Raw genomic sequence first — 13,042 nt, forward strand, 5'->3', positions numbered from 1 at the left:
GGGGATAGGTGATTTTTGTATGGCCTTTATTTCTTCCGCAAATACCCTCACTTAACTTCTTCTTTTATATTTGTTTATTATTTTAAAAAGTAACTTCTTTTTTCATATTTGTTTATTATTTAAAAATAATAATAATTAAAATAAAATAGAATTAACACATAACGGTCGTATGGCAGTTGTAACCTTAAATAACTTCCTAATTCCTATTTAACATTTTAATTTTTTAGGTTATTGTAATTTTAATTAGCTTTTTTTTAAAGAAATATTACTTCCTATTTTATATTCAAGCATTTTGGATTTTATACTTATCTATAACACTAACAAGCTTAACCCGAAATAACATAAAAAAATAATCAATTATTTTATTTTTGCGTTATTATTTACCAAATTTTTTTCTTTGATATTTCAATATGATAAAATAAAATATTTTTAATGCATATCTTTGATTTTTGGATAAAATAATGTATCAACTATTGAGAAAAATCATTTTATCTTAATGAGTTATTAAATAAATAATTACTTTATTTTTGGACATAACAATTTATTTTACTAAATTACTTTACGTAATAAAATATTTTACGTAATAAATTATTTTAGTAAATTATTTATTAAATGTTAAAGCATATAGACTAGGTAGAATGAAACTCTTAACTTAAATACTTAAGACATATAAGTAATTACGGTTGAGTTATTACAATCATAAGTATTCTTCGAAGTAGTTATTTATATATGATACTTTATTTCTAATAGTATTTCATAGTATTATTATGTCAATGAGGTGCTATTATTCTATCAACGTATGACATCAGAGAATTTGATATTAGTAGTCAGTCAAATAAATAATAATAGCCAGTCTTCATAAAGTATTATTAAAGTATATGATATTATTATTTTTGTTTCTTTTATATCCAAATTAATAATAAAGTATTAATAGTCGGTCAACATATAAAAAAAATACTTAATATGATAAACAAAAAGTTTGCACATTATTAACATTTAAGTATTTCTGATCATGATGTTTAAGATACTTATTTATTTACCTATAAATATTTAGACATTTGTTTAACATACCACTCACAATTAGTCTCCATTTTTCATTTCTTTGAAATCAAATTTTTTTATAATGGAATCATTAATAAAAATGTTCTTCAAGTTTTTGGTGCTTTTTGTTGCGATTACAAGTGCTCTCGCTATCAACATACAAGGCTTACAACCTTGCTGTGAACCAGAAGTGCCATGTGACCCACAAAGGTGTAAGAAGGCTCCATGTTGCATCCCTCCATCTAGTAATCGTAAGCCCTAAAATATTGATTATATTGTATTACCTTCACACCAATCATTTTCAACATGAGAATCATTCATCTCATATATAATAATTATATTAATAAGATTGGTTATTGAAATATTATTTTGAAATCTTTCTTCAACTTCGTTCGGATGATCATTCAACTTCTTTTATTTAATTATGAGAAAAAATTTAGTAATTTTGGATGACTAGCAATTATGTTGTTAAATATTTGTTTATTTAAACTTGAGAATAAAGATATTTTGTATTCTTGGGTTAATTTTCAATTTGTCATTGCAATTTGAGGAGAATTCAAAAAAGTCACGGTTTAAAACACATGTTTTCCTTACTTATGAAGATTCTCTCATTGAAATCAATTAGCTACAAAATCTCAATGTTTATAAAGTGGGTTTTATATTATGATTGAACCAAATCCAATTAAACCTGAATTTGATATCTATAACTATATAGAAAGGGGATAGGTGATTTTGTATGGCCTCTATTTCTTCCGCAAATAAAAAAACTAAATAATAAATAAAAAAAAATAAAATTTATACCCTCACTTAACTTCTTCTTTTATATTTGTTTATTATTTTAAAAAGTAACTTCTTTTTTCATATTTGTTTATTATTTAAAAATAATAATAATTAAAATAAAAAAGAATTAACACATAATGGTCGTATGGCAGTTGTAACCTTAAATAACTTCCTAATTCCAATTTAACGTTTTAATTTTTTAGGTTATTGTTATTTTATATAACTTTTTTTTAAAGAAATATTACTTCCTATTTTATATTCAAGCATTTTGGATTTTATGCTTATCTATAACACTAACAAGCTTAACCCGAAATAACATAAAAAAATAATCAATTATTTTATTTTTGCGTTATTATTTACCATATTTTTTTCTATGATATTTCAATATGATAAAATAAAATATTTTTAATGCATATCTTTGATTTTTGGATAAAATAATGTATCAACTATTGAGAAAAATCATTTTATCTTAATGAGTTACTAAATAAATAATTATTTTATTTTTGGACATAACAATTTATTTTACTAAATTACTTTACGTAATAAATTATTTTACGTAATAAATTATTTTAGCTAATTATTTATTAAGTGTTAAAGCATATAGACTAGGTAGAATGAAACTCTTAACTTAAATACTTAAGACATATAAGTAATTACGGTTGAGTTATTACAATCATAAGTATTCTTCGAAGTAGTTATTTATATATGATACTTTATTTCTAATAGTATTTCATAGTATTATTATGTCAATGAGGTGCTATTATTCTATCAACGTATGACATCAGAGAATTTGATATTAGTAGTCAGTCAAATAAATAATAATAGCCATTCTTCATAAAGTATTATTAAAGTATATGATATTATTATTTTTGTTTCTTTTATATCCAAATTAATAATAAAGTATTAATAGTCAGTCAACATATAAAAAAAATACTTAATATGATAAACAAAAAGTTTGCACATTATTAACATTTAAGTATTTCTGATCATGATGTTTAAGATACTTATTTATTTACCTATAAATATTTAGACATTTGTTTAACATACCACTCACAATTAGTCTCCATTTTTCATTTCTTTGAAATCAATTTTTTTTTATAATGGAATCATTAATAAAAATGTTCTTCAAGTTTTTGGTGCTTTTTGTTGCGATTACAAGTGCTCTCGCTATCAACATACAAGGCTTACAACCTTGCTGTGAACCAGAAGTGCCATGTGACCCACAAAGGTGTAAGAAGGCTCCATGTTGCATCCCGCCATCTAGTAATCGAAAGCCCTAAAATATTGATTATATTGTATTTCCTTCACACCAATCATTTTCAACATGAGAATCATTCATCTCATATATAATAATTATATTAATAAGATTGGTTATTGAAATATTATTTTGAAATCTTTCTTCAACTTCTTTCGGATGATCATTCAACTTCTTTTATTTAATTATGAGAAAAAATTTAGTAATTTTGGATGACTAGCAATTATGTTGTTAAATATTTGTTTATTTAAACTTGAGAATAAAGATATTTTGTATTCTTGGGTTAATTTTCAATTTGTCATTGCAATTTGAGGAGAATTCAAAAAAGTCACGGTTTAAAACACATGTTTTCCTTACTTATGAAGATTCTCTCATTGAAATCAATTAGCTACAAAATCTCAATGTTTATAAAGTGGGTTTTATATTATGATTGAACCAAATCCAATTAAACCTGAATTTGATATCTATAACTATATAGAAAGGGGATAGGTGATTTTTGTATGGCCTCTATTTCTTCCGCAAATACCCTCACTTAACTTCTTCTTTTATATTTGTTTATTATTTTAAAAAGTAACTTCTTTTTTCATATTTGTTTATTATTTAAAAATAATAATAATTAAAATAAAAAAGAATTAACACATAATGGTCGTATGGCAGTTGTAACCTTAAATAACTTCCTAATTCCAATTTAACATTTTAATTTTTTAGGTTATTGTTATTTTATATAACTTTTTTTAAAGAAATATTACTTCCTATTTTATATTCAAGCATTTTGGATTTTATGCTTATCTATAACACTAACAAGCTTAACCCGAAATAACATAAAAAAAAATCAATTATTTTATTTTTGCGTTATTATTTACCATATTTTTTTCTATGATATTTCAATATGATAAAATAAAATATTTTTAATGCATATCTTTGATTTTTGGATAAAATAATGTATCAACTATTGAGAAAAATCATTTTATCTTAATGAGTTACTAAATAAATAATTATTTTATTTTTGGACATAACAATTTATTTTACTAAATTACTTTACGTAATAAATTATTTTACGTAATAAATTATTTTAGCTAATTATTTATTAAGTGTTAAAGCATATAGACTAGGTAGAATGAAACTCTTAACTTAAATACTTAAGACATATAAGTAATTACGGTTGAGTTATTACAATCATAAGTATTCTTCGAAGTAGTTATTTATATATGATACTTTATTTCTAATAGTATTTCATAGTATTATTATGTCAATGAGGTGCTATTATTCTATCAACGTATGACATCAGAGAATTTGATATTAGTAGTCAGTCAAATAAATAATAATAGCCATTCTTCATAAAGTATTATTAAAGTATATGATATTATTATTTTTGTTTCTTTTATATCCAAATTAATAATAAAGTATTAATAGTCAGTCAACATATAAAAAAAATACTTAATATGATAAACAAAAAGTTTGCACATTATTAACATTTAAGTATTTCTGATCATGATGTTTAAGATACTTATTTATTTACCTATAAATATTTAGACATTTGTTTAACATACCACTCACAATTAGTCTCCATTTTTCATTTCTTTGAAATCAATTTTTTTTTATAATGGAATCATTAATAAAAATGTTCTTCAAGTTTTTGGTGCTTTTTGTTGCGATTACAAGTGCTCTCGCTATCAACATACAAGGCTTACAACCTTGCTGTGAACCAGAAGTGCCATGTGACCCACAAAGGTGTAAGAAGGCTCCATGTTGCATCCCGCCATCTAGTAATCGAAAGCCCTAAAATATTGATTATATTGTATTTCCTTCACACCAATCATTTTCAACATGAGAATCATTCATCTCATATATAATAATTATATTAATAAGATTGGTTATTGAAATATTATTTTGAAATCTTTCTTCAACTTCTTTCGGATGATCATTCAACTTCTTTTATTTAATTATGAGAAAAAATTTAGTAATTTTGGATGACTAGCAACTATGTTGTTAAATATTTGTTTATTTAAACTTGAGAATAAAGATATTTTGTATTCTTGGGTTAATTTTCAATTTGTCATTGCAATTTGAGGAGAATTCAAAAAAGTCACGGTTTAAAACACATGTTTTCCTTACTTATGAAGATTCTCTCATTGAAATCAATTAGCTACAAAATCTCAATGTTTATAAAGTGGGTTTTATATTATGATTGAACCAAATCCAATTAAACCTGAATTTGATATCTATAACTATATAGAAAGGGGATAGGTGATTTTTGTATGGCCTCTATTTCTTCCGCAAATACCCTCACTTAACTTCTTCTTTTATATTTGTTTATTATTTTAAAAAGTAACTTCTTTTTTCATATTTGTTTATTATTTAAAAATAATAATAATTAAAATAAAAAAGAATTAACACATAATGGTCGTATGGCAGTTGTAACCTTAAATAACTTCCTAATTCCAATTTAACATTTTAATTTTTTAGGTTATTGTTATTTTATATAACTTTTTTTAAAGAAATATTACTTCCTATTTTATATTCAAGCATTTTGGATTTTATACTTATCTATAACACTAACAAGCTTAACCCGAAATAACATAAAAAAATAATCAATTATTTTATTTTTGCGTTATTATTTACCATATTTTTTTCTATGATATTTCAATATGATAAAATAAAATATTTTTAATGCATATCTTTGATTTTTGGATAAAATAATGTATCAACTATTGAGAAAAATCATTTTATCTTAATGAGTTACTAAATAAATAATTATTTTATTTTTGGACATAACAATTTATTTTACTAAATTACTTTACGTAATAAATTATTTTACGTAATAAATTATTTTAGCTAATTATTTATTAAGTGTTAAAGCATATAGACTAGGTAGAATGAAACTCTTAACTTAAATACTTAAGACATATAAGTAATTACGGTTGAGTTATTACAATCATAAGTATTCTTCGAAGTAGTTATTTATATATGATACTTTATTTCTAATAGTATTTCATAGTATTATTATGTCAATGAGGTGCTATTATTCTATCAACGTATGACATCAGAGAATTTGATATTAGTAGTCAGTCAAATAAATAATAATAGCCAGTCTTCATAAAGTATTATTAAAGTATATGATATTATTATTTTTGTTTCTTTTATATCCAAATTAATAATAAAGTATTAATAGTCAGTCAACATATAAAAAAATACTTAATATGATAAACAAAAAGTTTGCACATTATTAACATTTAAGTATTTCTGATCATGATGTTTAAGATACTTATTTATTTACCTATAAATATTTAGACATTTGTTTAACATACCACTCACAATTAGTCTCCATTTTTCATTTCTTTGAAATCAAATTTTTTTATAATGGAATCATTAATAAAAATGTTCTTCAAGTTTTTGGTGCTTTTTGTTGCGATTACAAGTGCTCTCGCTATCAACATACAAGGCTTACAACCTTGCTGTGAACCAGAAGTGCCATGTGACCCACAAAGGTGTAAGAAGGCTCCATGTTGCATCCCGCCATCTAGTAATCGAAAGCCCTAAAATATTGATTATATTGTATTTCCTTCACACCAATCATTTTCAACATGAGAATCATTCATCTCATATATAATAATTATATTAATAAGATTGGTTATTGAAATATTATTTTGAAATCTTTCTTCAACTTCTTTCGGATGATCATTCAACTTCTTTTATTTAATTATGAGAAAAAATTAAGTAATTTTGGATGACTAGCAATTATGTTGTTAAATATTTGTTTATTTAAACTTGAGAATAAAGATATTTTTTATTCTTGGGTTAATTTTCAATTTGTCATTGCAATTTGAGGAGAATTAAAAAAGTCACGGTTTAAAACACATGTTTTCCTTACTTATGAAGATTCTCTCATTGCAATCAATTAGCTACAAAATCTCAATGTTTATAAAGTGGGTTTTATATTATGATTGAACCAAATCCAATTAAACCTGAATTTGATATCTATAACTATATAGAAAGGGGATAGGTGATTTTTGTATGGCCTTTATTTCTTCCGCAAATACCCTCACTTAACTTCTTCTTTTATATTTGTTTATTATTTTAAAAAGTAACTTCTTTTTTCATATTTGTTTATTATTTAAAAATAATAATAATTAAAATAAAAAGAATTAACACATAATGGTCGTATGGCAGTTGTAACCTTAAATAACTTCCTAATTCCTATTTAACATTTTAATTTTTTAGGTTATTGTAATTTTATATCACTTTTTTTTAAAGAAATATTATACTTACGTTTACGTACACTGGATTACGACTTACTACTTACTTCCTATTTTATATTCAAGCATTTTGGATTTATACTTATCTATAACACTAACAAGCTTAACCCGAAATAACATAAAAAAATAATCAATTATTTTATTTTTGCGTTATTATTTACCATATTTTTTTCTATGATATTTCAATATGATAAAATAAAATATTTTTAATGCATATCTTTGATTTTTGGATAAAATAATGTATCAACTATTGAGAAAAATCATTTTATCTTAATGAGTTACTAAATAAATAATTATTTTATTTTTGGACATAACAATTTATTTTACTAAATTACTTTACGTAATAAATTATTTTACGTAATAAATTATTTTAGCTAATTATTTATTAAGTGTTAAAGCATATAGACTAGGTAGAATGAAACTCTTAACTTAAATACTTAAGACATATAAGTAATTACGGTTGAGTTATTACAATCATAAGTATTCTTCGAAGTAGTTATTTATATATGATACTTTATTTCTAATAGTATTTCATAGTATTATTATGTCAATGAGGTGCTATTATTCTATCAACGTATGACATCAGAGAATTTGATATTAGTAGTCAGTCAAATAAATAATAATAGCCAGTCTTCATAAAGTATTATTAAAGTATATGATATTATTATTTTTGTTTCTTTTCTATCCAAATTAATAATAAAGTATTAATAGTCAGTCAACATATAAAAAAATACTTAATATGATAAACAAAAAGTTTGCACATTCAATTAACATTTAAGTATTTCTGATCATGATGTTTAAGATACTTATTGATTTACCTATAAATATTTAGACATTTGTTTAACATACCACTCACAATTAGTCTCCATTTTTCATTCTTTGAAATCAAATTTTTTTTATAATGGAATCATTAATAAAAATGTTCTTCAAGTTTTTGGTGCTTTTTGTTGCGATTACAAGTGCTCTCGCTATCAACATACAAGGCTTACAACCTTGCTGTGAACCAGAAGTGCCATGTGACCCACAAAGGTGTAAGAAGGCTCCATGTTGCATCCCGCCATCTAGTAATCGAAAGCCCTAAAATATTGATTATATTGTATTTCCTTCACACCAATCATTTTCAACATGAGAATCATTCATCTCATATATAATAGTATATTAATAAGATTGGTTATTGAAATATTATTTTGAAATCTTTCTTCAACTTCTTTCGGATGATCATTCAACTTCTTTATTTAATTATGAGAAAAAATTAAGTAATTTTGGATGACTAGCAATTATGTTGTTAAATATTTGTTTATTTAAACTTGAGAATAAAGATATTTTTTATTCTTGGGTTAATTTCAATTTGTCATTGCAATTTGAGGAGAATTAAAAAAAGTCACGGTTTAAAACACATGTTTTCCTTACTTATGAAGATTCTCTCATTGAAATCAATTAGCTACAAAATCTCTATGTTTATAAAGTGGGTTTTATATTATGATTGAACCAAATCCAATTAAACCTGAATTTGATATCTATAACTATATAGAAATAGGGGATAGGTGATTTTTGTATGGCCTTTATTTCTTCCGCAAATACCCTCACTTAACTTCTTCTTTTATATTTGTTTATTTTTTTAAAAAGTAACTTCTTTTTTCATATTTGTTTATTATTTAAAAATAATAATAATTAAAATAAAACAGAATTAACACATAATGGCCGTATGGCAGTTGTGAAACCTTAAATAACTTCCTCATTCCTATTTAACATTTTAATTTTTTAGGTTATTGTAATTTTAATAACTTTTTTTTAAAGAAATATTACTTCCTATTTTATATTCAAGCATTTGGGATTTTATACTTATCTATAACACTTCAACAAGCTTAACCCGAATCACATACAAAAATAATCAATTATTTTATTTTTGCGTTATTATTTACCATATTTTTTTCTATGATATTTCAATATGATAAAATAAAATATTTTTAATGCATATCTTTGATTTTTGGATAAATAACTTTGTATCAACTATTGAGAAAAATCATTTTATCTTAATGAGTTACTAAATAAATAATTATTTTATTTTTGGACATAACAATTTATTTTACTAAATTACTTTACGTAATAAATTATTTTACGTAATAAATTATTTTAGTAATTATTTATTAAGTGTTAAAGCATATAGACTAGGTAGAATGAAACTCTTAACTTAAATACTTAAGACATATAAGTAATTACGGTTGAGTTATTACAATCATAAGTATTCTTCGAAGTACGTTATTTATATATGATACTTTATTTCTAATAGTATTATAGTATTATTTGTCAATGAGGTGCTATTATTCTATCAACGTATGACATCAGAGAATTTGATATTAGTAGTCAGTCAAATAAATAATAATAGCCAGTCTTCATAAAGTATTATTAAAGTATATGATATTATTATTTTGTTTCTTTTATATCCAAATTAATAATAAAGTATTAATACGGTCAACATATAAAAAAAATACTTAATATGATAAACAAAAAGTTGGCACATTATTAACATTTAAGTATTTCTGATCATGATGTTTAAGATACTTATTTATTTACCTATAAATATTTAGACATTTGTTTAACATACACTCACAATTAGTCCTCCATTTTTCATTTCTTTGAATCAAATGTTTTTTATAATGGAATCATAATAAAAATGTTCTTCAAGTTTTTGGTGCTTTTGGTGCTTTTTGTTGCGATTACAAGTGCTCTCGCTATCAACATACAAGGCTTACAACCTTGCTGTGAACCAGAAGTGCCATGTGACCCACAAAGGTGTAAGAAGGCTCCATGTTGCATCCCTCCATCTAGTAATCGAAAGCCCTAAAATATTGATTATATTGTATTTCCTTCACACCAATCATTTTCAACATGAGAATCATTCATCTCATATATAATAATTATTTATAAGATTGGTTATTGAAATATTATTTTGAAATCTTTCTTCAACTTCTTTCGGATGATCATTCAACTTCTTTTATTTAATTATGAGAAAAATTTAGTAATTTTGGATGACTAGCAATTATGTTGTTAAATATTTGTTTATTTAAACTTGAGAATAAAGATATTGTGTATTCTTGGGTTAATTTTAATTTGTCATTGCAATTTGAGGAGAATTCAAAAAAGTCACGGTTTAAAACATGTTTTCCTTACTTATGAAGATTCTCTCATTGAAATCATTAGCTACAAATCTCAATGTTTATAAAGTGGGTTTTATATTATGATTGAACCAAATCCAATTAAACCTGAATTTGATATCTATAACTATATAGAAAGGGGATAGGTGATTTTTGTATGGCCTTTATTTCTTCCGCAAATACCCTCACTTAACTTCTTCTTTTATATTTGTTTATTATTTTAAAAAGTAACTTCTTTTTTCATATTGTTTTATTATTTAAAAATAATAATTAAAATAAAAAAGAATTAACACATAATGGTCGTAGGGCAGTTGTAACCTTAAATAACTTCCTAATTCCTATTTAACATTTCGATTTTTTAGGTTATTGTATTTTATATAAGCTTTTTTAAAGAAATATACTTCCTATTTTATATTCAGCATTTTGGATTTTATACTCTCTATACACTAACAAGCTTAAACCCGAAATAACATAAAAAATAATCAATTATTTTTGTTTGGCGTTATTATTTACCATATTTTTTTCTATGATATTTCAATATGATAAAATAAATATTTTTAATGCTATCTTTGATTTTTGGATAAAATAATGTATCAACTATTGAGAAAAATCATTTTATCTTAATGAGTTACTAAATAAATAATTATTTTATTTTTGGACATAACAATTTATTTTACTAAATTACTTACGTAATAAATTATTTTACGTAATAAATTATTTTAGTCTATTATTTATTAAGTGTTAAAGCATATAGACTAGGTAGAATGAAACTCTTAACTTAAATACTTAAGACATTAAGTAATTACGGTTGAGTTATTACAATCATAAGTATTCTTCGAAGTAGTTATTTATATATGATACTTTATTTCTAATAGTATTATAGTATTATTATGTCAATGAGGTGCTATTATTCTATCAACGTATGACATCAGAGAATTTGATATTAGTAGTCAGTCAAATAAATAATAATAGCCAGTCTTCATAAAGTATATTAAAGTATATGATAGTATGATGTTTTGTTTTTATATCCAAATTAATAATAAAGTATTAATAGTCAGTCAACATATAAAAAAAATACTTAATATGATAAACAAAAAGTTGCACATTATTAACATTTAAGTATTTCTGATCATGATGTTTAAGATACTTATTTATTTACCTATAAATATTAGACATTTGTTTAACATACCACTCACAATTAGTACTCCATTTTTCATTTCTTTGAAATCAAATTTTTTTTTAATGGAATCATTAATAAAAATGTTCTTCAAGTTTTTGGTGCTTTTTGGTGCTTTTTGTTGCGATTACAAGTGCTCTCGCTATCAACATACAAGGCTTACAACCTTGCTGTGAACCAGAAGTGCCATCTGACCCACAAAGGTGTAAGAAGGCTCCATGTTGCATCCCGCCATCTAGTAATCGAAAGCCCTAAAATATTGATTATATTGTATTTCCTTCACACCAATCAGTTTCAACATGAGAATCATTCATCTCATATATAATAATTATATTAATAAGATTGGTTATTGAAATATTATTTTGAAATCTTTTCTTCAACTTCTTTCGGATGATCATTCAACTTCTTTATTTAATTATGAGAAAAAATTAATAATTTGGGATGACTAGCAATTATGTTGTTAAATATTTGTTTATTTAAACTTGAGAATAAAGATATTTTGTATTCTTGGGTTAATTTTCAATTGTCATTGCAATTTGAGGAGAATTAAAAAAGTCACGGTTTAAAACACATGTTTTCCTTACTTATGAAGATTCTCTCATTGAAATCAATTAGCTACAAAATCTCAATGTTTATAAAGTGGGTTTTATATTATGATTGAACCAAATCCATTAAACCTGAATTTGATATCTATAACTATATAGAAAGGGGATAGGTGATTTTTGTATGGCCTTTATTTCTTCCGCAAATACCCTCACTTAACTTCTTCTTTTATATTTGTTTATTCTTTTAAAAAGTAACTTCTTTTTTCAGATTTTTTATTTTAAAATATAATAATTAAAATAAAAAGAATAACACATAATGGCCGTAGGGCAGTTGTAACCTTAATAACTTCCTAATTCCATTTACATTTCGTTTTTTAGGTTATTGTAATTTTATATAACTTTTTTTAAGAAATATTACTTCCTATTTTATATTCAAGCATTTGGATTTTATACTTATCTATAACCTAACAAGCTTAACCCGAAATAACATAAAAAATAATCAATTATTTTATTTTTGCGTTATTATTTACCATATTTTTTTCTTTGATATTTCAATATGATAAAATAAAATATTTTTAATGCATATCTTTGATTTTTGGATAAAATAATGTATCAACTATTTAGAAAAATCATTTTATCTTAATGAGTTTTAAATAAATATTATTTTTATTTTTGGACATAACAATTTAGTTTACTAAATTACGTTACGAATAAATTATTTTACGTAATAAATTATTTGTAAATTATTTATTAAGTGTTAACGCATATAGACTAGGTAGAATGAAACTCTTACTTAAATACTTAAGACATATAAGTATTACGGTTTAGTTATT

The 13,042-nt window shown here is 23.3% G+C and overlaps 1 long non-coding RNA gene across 1 annotated transcript; it reads left to right on the plus strand.

The window, feature by feature from the left end:
• Positions 1-625: 625 nt before the first annotated feature.
• LOC127115038 (uncharacterized) lies at positions 626-12,032 on the plus strand. Its single transcript, XR_007800667.1, has 2 exons — positions 626-1,251; positions 11,868-12,032. It is a non-coding gene; the product is annotated as an uncharacterized LOC127115038 (long non-coding RNA).
• Positions 12,033-13,042: the final 1,010 nt, after the last annotated feature.

Source organism: Lathyrus oleraceus, unplaced genomic scaffold, assembly GCF_024323335.1.
Source record: "Lathyrus oleraceus cultivar Zhongwan6 unplaced genomic scaffold, CAAS_Psat_ZW6_1.0 chrUn0867, whole genome shotgun sequence".
NCBI classification, from domain to species: domain Eukaryota; kingdom Viridiplantae; phylum Streptophyta; class Magnoliopsida; order Fabales; family Fabaceae; genus Lathyrus; species Lathyrus oleraceus.